Genomic DNA, 10,468 nt, shown 5'->3' with positions numbered 1-10,468 from the left:
TACTAAAAATGCAACATATCTACATATAAAACACAAAAAATAAAATCACAATAGAAAAATTACCTCCAAATCAAAGAAACTCCTTGCACTCTTCATTGCCACATAAATATATGCAATTCACTCTGACTCTAAGAAGCACTGGAGAGAAAAGAAAAGCAAAATGAAAGAGGGGAAGAGTTGGTGCATGGAATCTATAGTTCCCCTTGTGCAGTTCCACAGTAATTTAAATTTCTCCCTTATGTAAATTGTTCTTTATTTCCATACTTTTCTCCCATTTCTCTCAAAAACGTATCATTCAATCTATGAAAAGAAACTAATTCTCCCATGCACTGAAAGCAATCTTTTCAAAGGGGTGGATTTGGATTCCACCGTCTACGCAGCTGTACATCCATATTCATATATAGAACAGCTAATGCAATTCACATCTTGTTTGATTGTGATCATTCTTTTCCTCAGCTGAAATCAAGTGAGATATTTTCATTGCACATGTAATACCAAAGTATTACATCTCTGTACCTAAATAATACTATTACTCCAAACCTTTATTAAATGTAATTACTGAAAATAATACCTATACACCTGATATGATACGATCTGATACCTATCATGGCCATGCACAAAAGCCAGCCACGGACACTATGGGAAGGTTGGTTGAAGTCTTTATAAATTAAAACAGTATTAATTATATAGTTATCCTGGATTTTTTTCCCCCCACAACCACATTTAAAAAAATGCCACCACCCCAACAAAAGCATCAGCCCAAATGTTTATAGTATCCTTTACAAGGGTGTCACTGGGCACTTTATACTAAAAGATGATTAAGGCCCCAGTCCTGCAAACACTTACAGCCCCTGGAGCTGCTCAAGTGCTTAAAGTTAAGCATGTTCATAAGTGTTTGCAGGATTGGAGCTTAAGGACTCAATCACACCCCCCTTGGATCAATGGCAAAAGTCCCTTTACCTAGAGTGGAAACTAAGTCAATCCCTAAAACAGAAAGAGGAAAATTCTGCCTTCATTTCCATACTGTGCAGCCCCATTGAAGTTAATGGGGGTATGAGATACATGACTACAGTTTAGTTTAGATAACAAATGACAAGTGCTATTGAAAAATGATAGATTAGCAGATAGATAAACTATCACAGATTGCGCACAAAGAATATATATGGGAAGTAAGTTACACAGCTGTGCCATATAATTAATAAAGCTCCTTCCCCCTTGATGGTTAAATTGTAGCTGTCGGGATCTTAAAACAGGGCTGATGTGTTCAATCATTTGATTGTTGATAAAAATATAGGCCGCTGGGTTCTGCCCAAATGATCAGTACATGCAAACAAAGAAACAGAGGGGGGTATTTTGAAAAAGTAAAAGTATTTCTCAAAGATTTCTTGTTAAATAAAGATCTCAGCATGATGTCTGAAAACAATACCAGAATATTCTAGTTACAAAAAAGGAAAGCAAATCCTTTCACAAATATCTCCCTGTGACAGCCGAATACTTTCTGGTGTTCTGTACTACAGACAATGGGCTCAAGGAAATATTAAGAAAAAGAATTACCAGTTTGGGAGGTCCATTTAAACAGTTGATCAGAAGCTGCCAGCAGAGGGCCAGATTCTGTCATCCTTGCACTGAGCAGTTTCTTATTCATTGTGTAGTCCGTCTGAAATAAACTAAGGTACTACACAATTAAGGGCAGGAGAAATCAGGTCCTCATTTGGATGTAATTTTGTGAAATTGCCTCCCTATACCTTACCAGACATCTTGTAAGGAGCTAGAGGAGAAATCTCAGCCTGAAAGTTAATAGAAGCAGGAGATTATGATGCAGATGACACCCAAAACTACAAAATAGAGTCCAGTCCCTAAAAATACCATTTTACCATGTAAATACAGATACCTACCCTAACCCTCATCCCAGAAGCACACCTGTGCAGGCTCAGATGTGAATTAGACCCCAGCACTGTTGCTGAAACAGGATTTCAGTAGAGTTAAAATCAAGCCAAGAAGTAGCTGAGAGCCCAGGAAAAGACTGTAGGCCAGATCTTCAGCTGCTGTGAATCAATGTAGCTCCCATGTGTGTCAAATGCATATTCTGTATGCTACCAGAACAGGCTGAATGGTATTCACCAATTACTCCAGCCATTGTCAAATATTTTCCCCCATGCTGTTTAACCAGCTGCATTAATGGTCAAACACTATTCACCACATAAAACATTTCAGAATTCTTTCTGTCAACGTTCATGCTGCCTCCGCTGCGCCCTTCATTTCTGTGCACACACACTCTCCAGATTTCCCCTTCCACCTATCCTCCACAATCTCCCACCAGCTCATCCCCATCCTGCCCTCTATGCACATGCACAATTTCCCCCACCTTCCTGCCCTCCCTGTTGAGCTGATGGAAGAGTAATTTTTTAGAAGAAACATTTAGGATTAATTAAACTAAAAGTTTATCTGTCAGCACAGGCCAAGAAAACGGTTTGTTTCAGAGAATTCCATGAAAAAATACCTTCTTTAAAGCTACCATTTCCTGTTCTGTTTTTCTTTGGGTCTTTTTTGTTTTGTTTGTTTAAATATAGCTGGTCAAAAATCAGAACTTCCATCCCATGGGATATTCCGAGATTTTAACATTTGTTTTCATCCTGAAATAATGAAGATGAGAAGCTTGACGACTGAAATCCAGATCAGGCTATCCAAGGTGGTGGGTAGTATAATCAGAGCCACGGGGCAGGAAGATGATTTAATGGTAGCATGTAGATGGATTTTAAGAGAGATAAGAAAGGAAGAATGTGTAGGAATGATAAGAGAAGATTTGGCATGAAGTAGGGCATTAACAGTGGGGATGGAGGAGGGTATGAGAGGTTGCAGGTATTGTATAACTAAAGCTGTCAGGATTTAGCAAAAACCTAGATATTGGAGCAGAGAGGAGAGACGTGTTCGCTATTTACTCTGAAAGTCCTATAATTGATGGTATCAGCACTGATAGAAGAGGGAGGGAAAATGTGTCATTTGTTCCTGCACAGAGTGAAAAAGAAATTCCAGACCTACTCACTGCAAACTCCCATGCTCAAGATTTGGAACATGATTCTAAAAATCCCGGGTGCTGGAACTCGTGTCGTTTGATTTCCCTCATGGTCAATCTGCTCACTCAAAAAACAAACCAAACAACCCCCCCCCCCCACACACACACATACACACCACCTTTTTCTTTGATATGGCTGAAGTTTATTGGAATGTATAATAAAGTATGTAACCCCCTTCTTTTTCTGGTTTACTGTGGAGCAGGCAACACTCACCCGTGGGCAAGAGCGCCTAAGGTTGCTGACCACAAAGGAGATCCTGAGTAGCCCAGTGATGATGTAGGATAGGTGGGAATCCTCTATCCACCCCTCTGCTGCAGTCCCTTTACTCCTAAAGGAATTTAAAATTGGCAGTGTCTCCAGCTGGCTGGCCCCTGCACACGCTCAATAGCTTCCAGGGAGCTTCCAGGACTAAACCTAGTCTAATAATTATAATAATCTGTGACATAGGTCTAACTCAACAATTGCAATTATGCAAACTAAACATCCAATACACTTAAATTAGAGTTCACACACCTTTACATAACAAATTAAGGAAATCTGGCATAACAGACTGAAATTAAACATCACTACTATTTTAAATCCACAGGGGCAGTTGAATAAATCAATTAATAAATGTAGTATACAGTAATAAATGAAACTTGTCTCTCTGACATTTACATTGCCATTGTTTACCCCACCTCTGGAGTGTGCACTCCCCTAGAGTTCAGAGCCCTAACCCCTTGTTTGTGTGGGTGCACTTGAAGATCTGAAGAAGGAGACAGCACTTTGTTGGTTCAGTGTACCAGTTCAGCCCAGGTATCAAGCTGGAGATTTGGAGCTGGCCCAACCAAATGTCTGCAGTCCTGGCCATGCTCAAAGACACTCTCTCTCTGCCTCTTCGCAGGCCCAGTCAAAATCTCTCTGCTGTGCCCCTTCCTTCACAAGCCCTGCCCCAAACAAAAAACAGGGAGTGGGGGCACTCACAGCACCTTCACTGCAGGCCTACCTCCGTCAGCTCCAGGCTCAGTCCCTGCCCTGGCTTGGGCAGTGCCACCAACCTCCGAAGCTCCCTGCTCGATCAAAACTCCAGCAGGCTCTCGGGAGCGGCTTTGGGACACAGCAGCAGTCAGCCAGCAGCTTCCAGCCTCAGCCACAGTCCACCCCAGCACCAAAATCGAATCCCACGTGCTCCGAATCCTACAGCTGTTAGGGCAGGATTCGATCCCACATCGAATCCTACAGCTGTTAGGGCAGGATTCGATCCCACATCGAATCCTACAGCTGTTAGGGCAGGAAATGGTTTTCCCATCCGAAGAAAAATTTGGAGATTTCAAACAATTTCTTGTTTTGTGTTGGGACGACACCGAAACCTTTCAAAGATTTTTGTGAAAAAAATCAAGAGACCACACCCCAGATAACCAATAAGCCAGTGGCAAGGCCGTTTTAAGATCTTCGTAGGCCCTAGGCACACTTGCCTTCGTAGGCCCTCCGACTGAAATAACTCATTTGATTTTAAGCTATTAATTTAAGCACATTAATTGCGAGGTTTTGTGGCCCCTAGATATGCCACTCTGAGCAAAATGTCAAATAAAAATTGTTCAGAATTGAAACCTGCACCCTCCACCTGTCCTGGAGGGGGTGTTGGAGTGCCCAGGAGCATGGTCTGTGTCCCTGTCCCCTGGGGCACATCACCCAGGGCAGGTGGAGGGTCTGGGTCTGGGAATCCAGGACAAATGCTGTCCTGGACTCATTCAGCCCTGGACTGGGACTTGAAATCTATGTTTCGGGACTGTCCTGTCCAATTCGGGACGGGTGGTCCCCCTCCTTGACACCCAAAACTTTTATGACAATACCACTCCTCATACTTCACAGGGCTCCTAGGCCATTGCAGCTCTGCTCACCGTCTTCTCTGGGGGGTAGGGCCAGCCGCAAAATCAGAAGGCCAGTAAGTGGAGCTTCTTTTTCTTGGGGACAGGCACAGATCTGAGAGAACAACAACAGGGAGAGCTCTGAGCTCGGCCTCTGTCTGCTCCCCACCCATACTAGTATTCCTCACAACCTGATTTGTGTTCACACTGCTCTGCCATTAGCTCAGTGAATGGAGGCCATGCACCCACATCCCTTCTGCAGTGCAGAAAAAGCCATAGAAGAGGAATCTCTGCTGCAGAGAACAGCAGTTCGTTACAGTAGTTTTACAGTACACCACTGCCTTTTACAGTACACCACTGCCTAGAGAAGAGGATGTCCTATAAAGAGTAGCTCTTCCTCTTACTTCTTGCCTGATTCCCGAGCCTTGCAGAGTTCAGCTCCAATAGAGAAACCCTAGGGGTCTTGTCTACCATAACGGACTTTGTAGCTGTAAGCAACATGGCAACTCCATGGACAGTAGGCATGGCAGAAGCTGTAGTGCAGATATGGCTTCTGCTTTTCCACCATCAAAGCCTGAGTTCTGTCTACAACACAGCTTCAGCTGCAACCACCAGTAATGCAACTGCATGAGCTGTGAGTTACGACTATGAAGTTTGCTAGCATAAACATAGGCAGAGAGGGGAAAGGTGGCTATGCAGGTGGGAGGAGGCGAGAGAAAGGGGTGTTTTGCATGACGCCACCCCTTGTCCTCATGGTCTGCTGTCAGCACAGCTTCATACCAGACAATAGAAGGGATCATAGACCCATTAGGAAACAGATGTTTTAGTCATAGATTTCAGTAGCTCAAGCAGAGAGTCCAATTAATTCTAATAACGAAACATTTCTAAAATTCATTCCAGGACAGATTTAAACAGGGACCCTGGAGGCAAAAATAAGAGTGACTAATCCCCTGAATTGACCGAACGCTCAAATCCATTCCTTCAAGCATTTCAGATTCTGTTATATAACTATATAATATTCCTGCATTGTTCAGATCTTCACTGCTGACTCAAACAAAGATACCTGTGTAGCTTTCCCTTTAGCTTACCAGTTTTCACCATGCTACCGGATGCACTGAATTATATGTTCCTGTGTTAATTATTTCAGACACATGGGTTCAGATTCCAAACTGACTGCAGCAATGTAAGGTTAGAATCTGCTGTGTGGAGTTACATACGTTCGTTACACTCCTTAAACTCCATGTATCCCTTGGAAATTAATCAGGTTCTGTACCAGTTAGGAATTTTAATGGAAGAAGAGAACTTTGATAAATGTCAGAGAAGGTAGAACGCTATCTCCTGAAGCCGGAGAGCGATAAGGAATGGCTTTGATGTGCCATAACTGAAAATGCCACTTAGATGACCACAGTGTTCCCTTGCTCTCTTGGATTAAAATCACATTCTTTCTGCAGCTAAAATGCCGGATCATATACTCGGTGCAGTTACTGTGAAACAAAGCAAAAGAGAGAAGTGCTCACGTTAAAAGATGACACACACTTTTTTGCTTATATATTTTTTAATATAACCTGGTTACACACCCGGGGAGACATACTGTGCTGGTCCTGCAGGAGAAACAGCACCAATCGCAGCTGAGATGGGAGAGGGGTAAAGGCGGCTATAAACCACCCTTGCACCATCCCAATTTTGGGCTGCCATGGGGGCTGGTGACAGCCTCCCAATGATAACCTATGGACTGCAGTGCAGCCCAGAATCTCTGTAGCACTCAGTGCTTCAGAACCTGCCCAATTCATCTCTCCCTTCCCATCAGCACACCCCCTACTCCAGGGCCTGTGGGTGGAGCAGCTGACGGGCAGCATAAGGCTGCTTATGGCAATCCGCTAGAGTGCCTTCGCTGTGGGAATTCTTCTTCGGCTGGCTACAGGTTTATGAATGAGTTTCATAGTAGAGTTGGGTGAAATTTTTCATCTAAAACTTGCACATTGAGGTTGACGGAAGCGTTTCATGAATTTGGGTCAGGCTGTTGAAAACAGGGCAGACACCCCAAACTGGAGGTGTGTTCTATAATTAGATTTCACCAAGCCAGTGACAAATGTGAACTCCTGAATCACTGTAACAGTCTTACCATGGAGTCACAGACAGTCCCCTTAGACTCTCCAGTCTATCTCGTCACCCAGACAAACTGGACTTAGTGATAAATGGTCCCTTACACCAAAAATCACAAATCTCAAAATCCAGTCTCAAGAGACCAGTCATTTACCCCAAATCAATTGGTACCCTAGATCTTACAACAGAGACCATGTGTGTAGCCAATCCTTTAATAAACTATCTCAAACTTTATTAACTAGGAAAAAGAAATGAAAATAATTTACAGGTTAAAGCAAGCAAACATATATACACAGATGAGTTACCATCTATGATTCCTAAAGATGACAGAGATGTGGCAATCTGTCAATTCAGGGCAGACCCAGGGGTAATCCCTGGGAGATCTCTGCCTCAGTTTAGAATCTCTGGCCCTGTGAGAGTTTAAACAGCAAAGAGATGACACATTGTCCTGTCTGCTGCTTTTATTACCTTCACTCAGCCTTCAAGTCCATAGGTGCTTCCTTGCATATAGCATTTCCAAGGTGCAATAGGACCATTAACCAATCCTTTGTATTGCAATGTTCCTTGATGGCCCATCTGATTTTGATATTTCTTCTGAATGGGCGGAGGAAAACACTCTTCCAATCTGAGTTCACAAGTCTAGGGCAAACATTTTCAAGGTTATAAAGCAAAAAGTACATATTTCCTTATAGCATGGAATACAGACATTACAAATAAGATTAATGCTGGCAGCAACTTACAAATGTTCTATAGAGTCTAATAACTGCATACATTCTTATAAGACTAATATCTATTTTGAGCAACACTAACAAATAAGTGAACTCGACTGGTCTCCAGCTATGAGTTTGTCATTTCTTAGCTAATATCTGCAGCCTTGGCAAAACCTGGCACCCGGCCTGCCAGCATCACAATCCTATTTCGACATTTTCAAAACAAACTGTTTTCTTTTTCTTATTTAAAACTTCTTTTTGTTTCAAATTTTACTGCAATTTTATTTTTTAAAATATGGATTAAAAATCAGAAACAGAACTGAAATATTTTGTTTGATCTGAAACTAATCCCCTGCTCCCTCTTCATCACCACCACCAATATTTTTATTTGGACACTGAACTGAAAACTCAGTTGTTTGCACAGTTCTCTCACATTATTCCCTTCTTAGGATTTGCCCTGGTTAAACTATTTGTCCATAAGGTCAAGTATGCAATTTTCAGCAATGGCAAAAACCTTAGATTGCAGAGAAAGGTGATCTCCTCCACAAAACACAGCCAGCTAATTGGGCAAAGCGTTCTAGGTAAAAGGCAGGGGGCTTTTCCCCTCAAGCCCTGCAATCATCAAGATTTGTCTACACTACAGAGCTAGGTCGGCTTAACTATGTCACTCAGCGCTGTGAAACATTTTACACCCTGTGCGATGTAATTAAGCTGACCTAAGCCCCAGTGTAGACATTGCTAAGTCAATGGAAGAATTCTTCCATCCACTTAGCTACTGAAGAGGTGGATCTGCTACTGCAATGGAAGAACCCTTTCCATAGCTGTAAGAAGTGTCCACACATTAGTAGCGTTTCTAGTGTGGACATTTCCTCATTTGCACCCTGGGGAAGCAGGAGATCTGATAGCAAGCCACAGGGGTAGGAGTTCTCTTTCTGCTCTGATCCATGTCTTCCTTCCTCTGGACCATTAGGTAGGAAAACTAAAATTGTTAAGTCTCATGATCTGATCTCAATCAATCCAATGAGGCTATTTGGATTTATGATTAAATTAAAAACATGATTAGAGGCTGATACACATTCAGAGAGGCAGCATAGAAGACTGGTTATAGCACAAGGCTAGGAGCGGCAGAACCAAGGCCGCAGAGGGGCAAAGGGGCAGAGGAAATTTGGTCTTTTCTGTCTGCCAGTGGCCTTGTTAAAATAGCCTTCAGAAAACCCTGGTGTAATCTATAATAAACACAGGATTTTGCCCTTTAGCTTGCTTCACTAATCTGTTTGCATAAGCCTCAAATTCATATTGTTTACCTTTCACATCTGTATTGTACCAATCCTTTTGGCCTTTTTTTAACCAGTTACATTTGTAGCACTTAAAAAGCACAACAAAACAAAGCCTGAATTACTTATTGCAAATTTAGGGTCCAATCCAGTGCCAACTGAAGTCAATAAGAATTAATTGACCATTCGATCAGTCCCCACACGATATCAGCTCAGCTTCATAGAAAGCCCTCTCTTGTTTGCATTGGTGTTGTACAAACATCTCCTGGAGAAAGACAGTCCCTGTCCACAAAAGCATAAAATCTAAGGGAGAAGGAAGGGATACAGCATACAAGAAAAGCAAAAGCTTTTCTAATGACCACAGTTAAGCATGCTGCATGATCTCAGAAGAAAGAGCATCAGCACTCAAAGCCACTTAACTCTTCATAATACATTTATCAGGCCTTTGATAATAAGAGACTGTCTCCATTTGGGATGTTATCAACCTGCTGGAAATCACAAATGTTTAAAAATTAGGACAACAGAAGGCTAATGGTTACAGTGTATTAAGAAAAGTAGGTCTAAGAATGAACTACTGGGATTATGTGGCTTGGAAAACAAGAACACTGATTCTAATTGACAACAGCTATTGATAAGAATGCAAAGGTTCGTGTTTACATTTTATATGGGCGGTGATTTGAGAGGGCAGCGCTACAGATGCACATGGAAGATTGTTTGATAACATTGAGTAATTGGATTTTAATGGGAGGTATTAGAGAGAGCAGACTGAGGTCTGAGAGTAATAGGAAGACTTTATTTACACTTCTATAACACAGCATGGTCAAACACCAGCTTTCAAAAATCATAAATTAGGCTCCAAAAATCAGGAGTAGATTAAAAATCATGAGATTTTTAAAAAGAATGCATTTGTAGTCCTGTTTATTAGCCTTCTAGCTTTTGAACCTGTAGAGTTCGTGTTTTCATGCACAAGGGCTAGCAACTTACTTTAAAAGAAAAGAAAGAAAGAAAGAAAAGCTGAGATTCAGTTGTATTCACAGGATGCCAAGACCTACGGGCTGTAGGAAAAACATCAAATTGGTGAGAATTTGCAACACTGGCTATTAGAGACTTTCACTGAATCCTCTCAGCGCATTGCGCGTTAACTGGATTAGACCGCGAGTTCCACCTTCAGCAGCAAGGCCCAGCTTTCGAAGGACAGCTTTGTTTATTCTTGGGATCCAGGCCATCTTGTGAGAACCTCCTGTAGCACCCAGCTACCAATGCAAGTCCTCAAACAGCAGCACGCACTAGTCAGAGGCCCCTGTAAGGGCCCAGTCCAAGTGCCCCTACCTACTTTGAAACAGGCAACTCCCATTTCTCTCCTTACATAGTTTATGTAGCTAGGCAAAAGTTAGGATAGAGGTGCTGAAATAGATGTGCCCTGGCCGTCAGAGAGGCTAAGCAGGCATAGCTCCCACTCA

Source organism: Emydura macquarii, unplaced genomic scaffold (genome assembly GCF_026122565.2).
Source record: "Emydura macquarii macquarii isolate MOO-44397 ecotype Brisbane River unplaced genomic scaffold, CSIRO-AGI_Emac_v2 contig_3692, whole genome shotgun sequence".
Lineage (NCBI taxonomy): Eukaryota > Metazoa > Chordata > Testudines > Chelidae > Emydura > Emydura macquarii.
Note: the sequence above shows the minus strand (reverse complement) of the source record.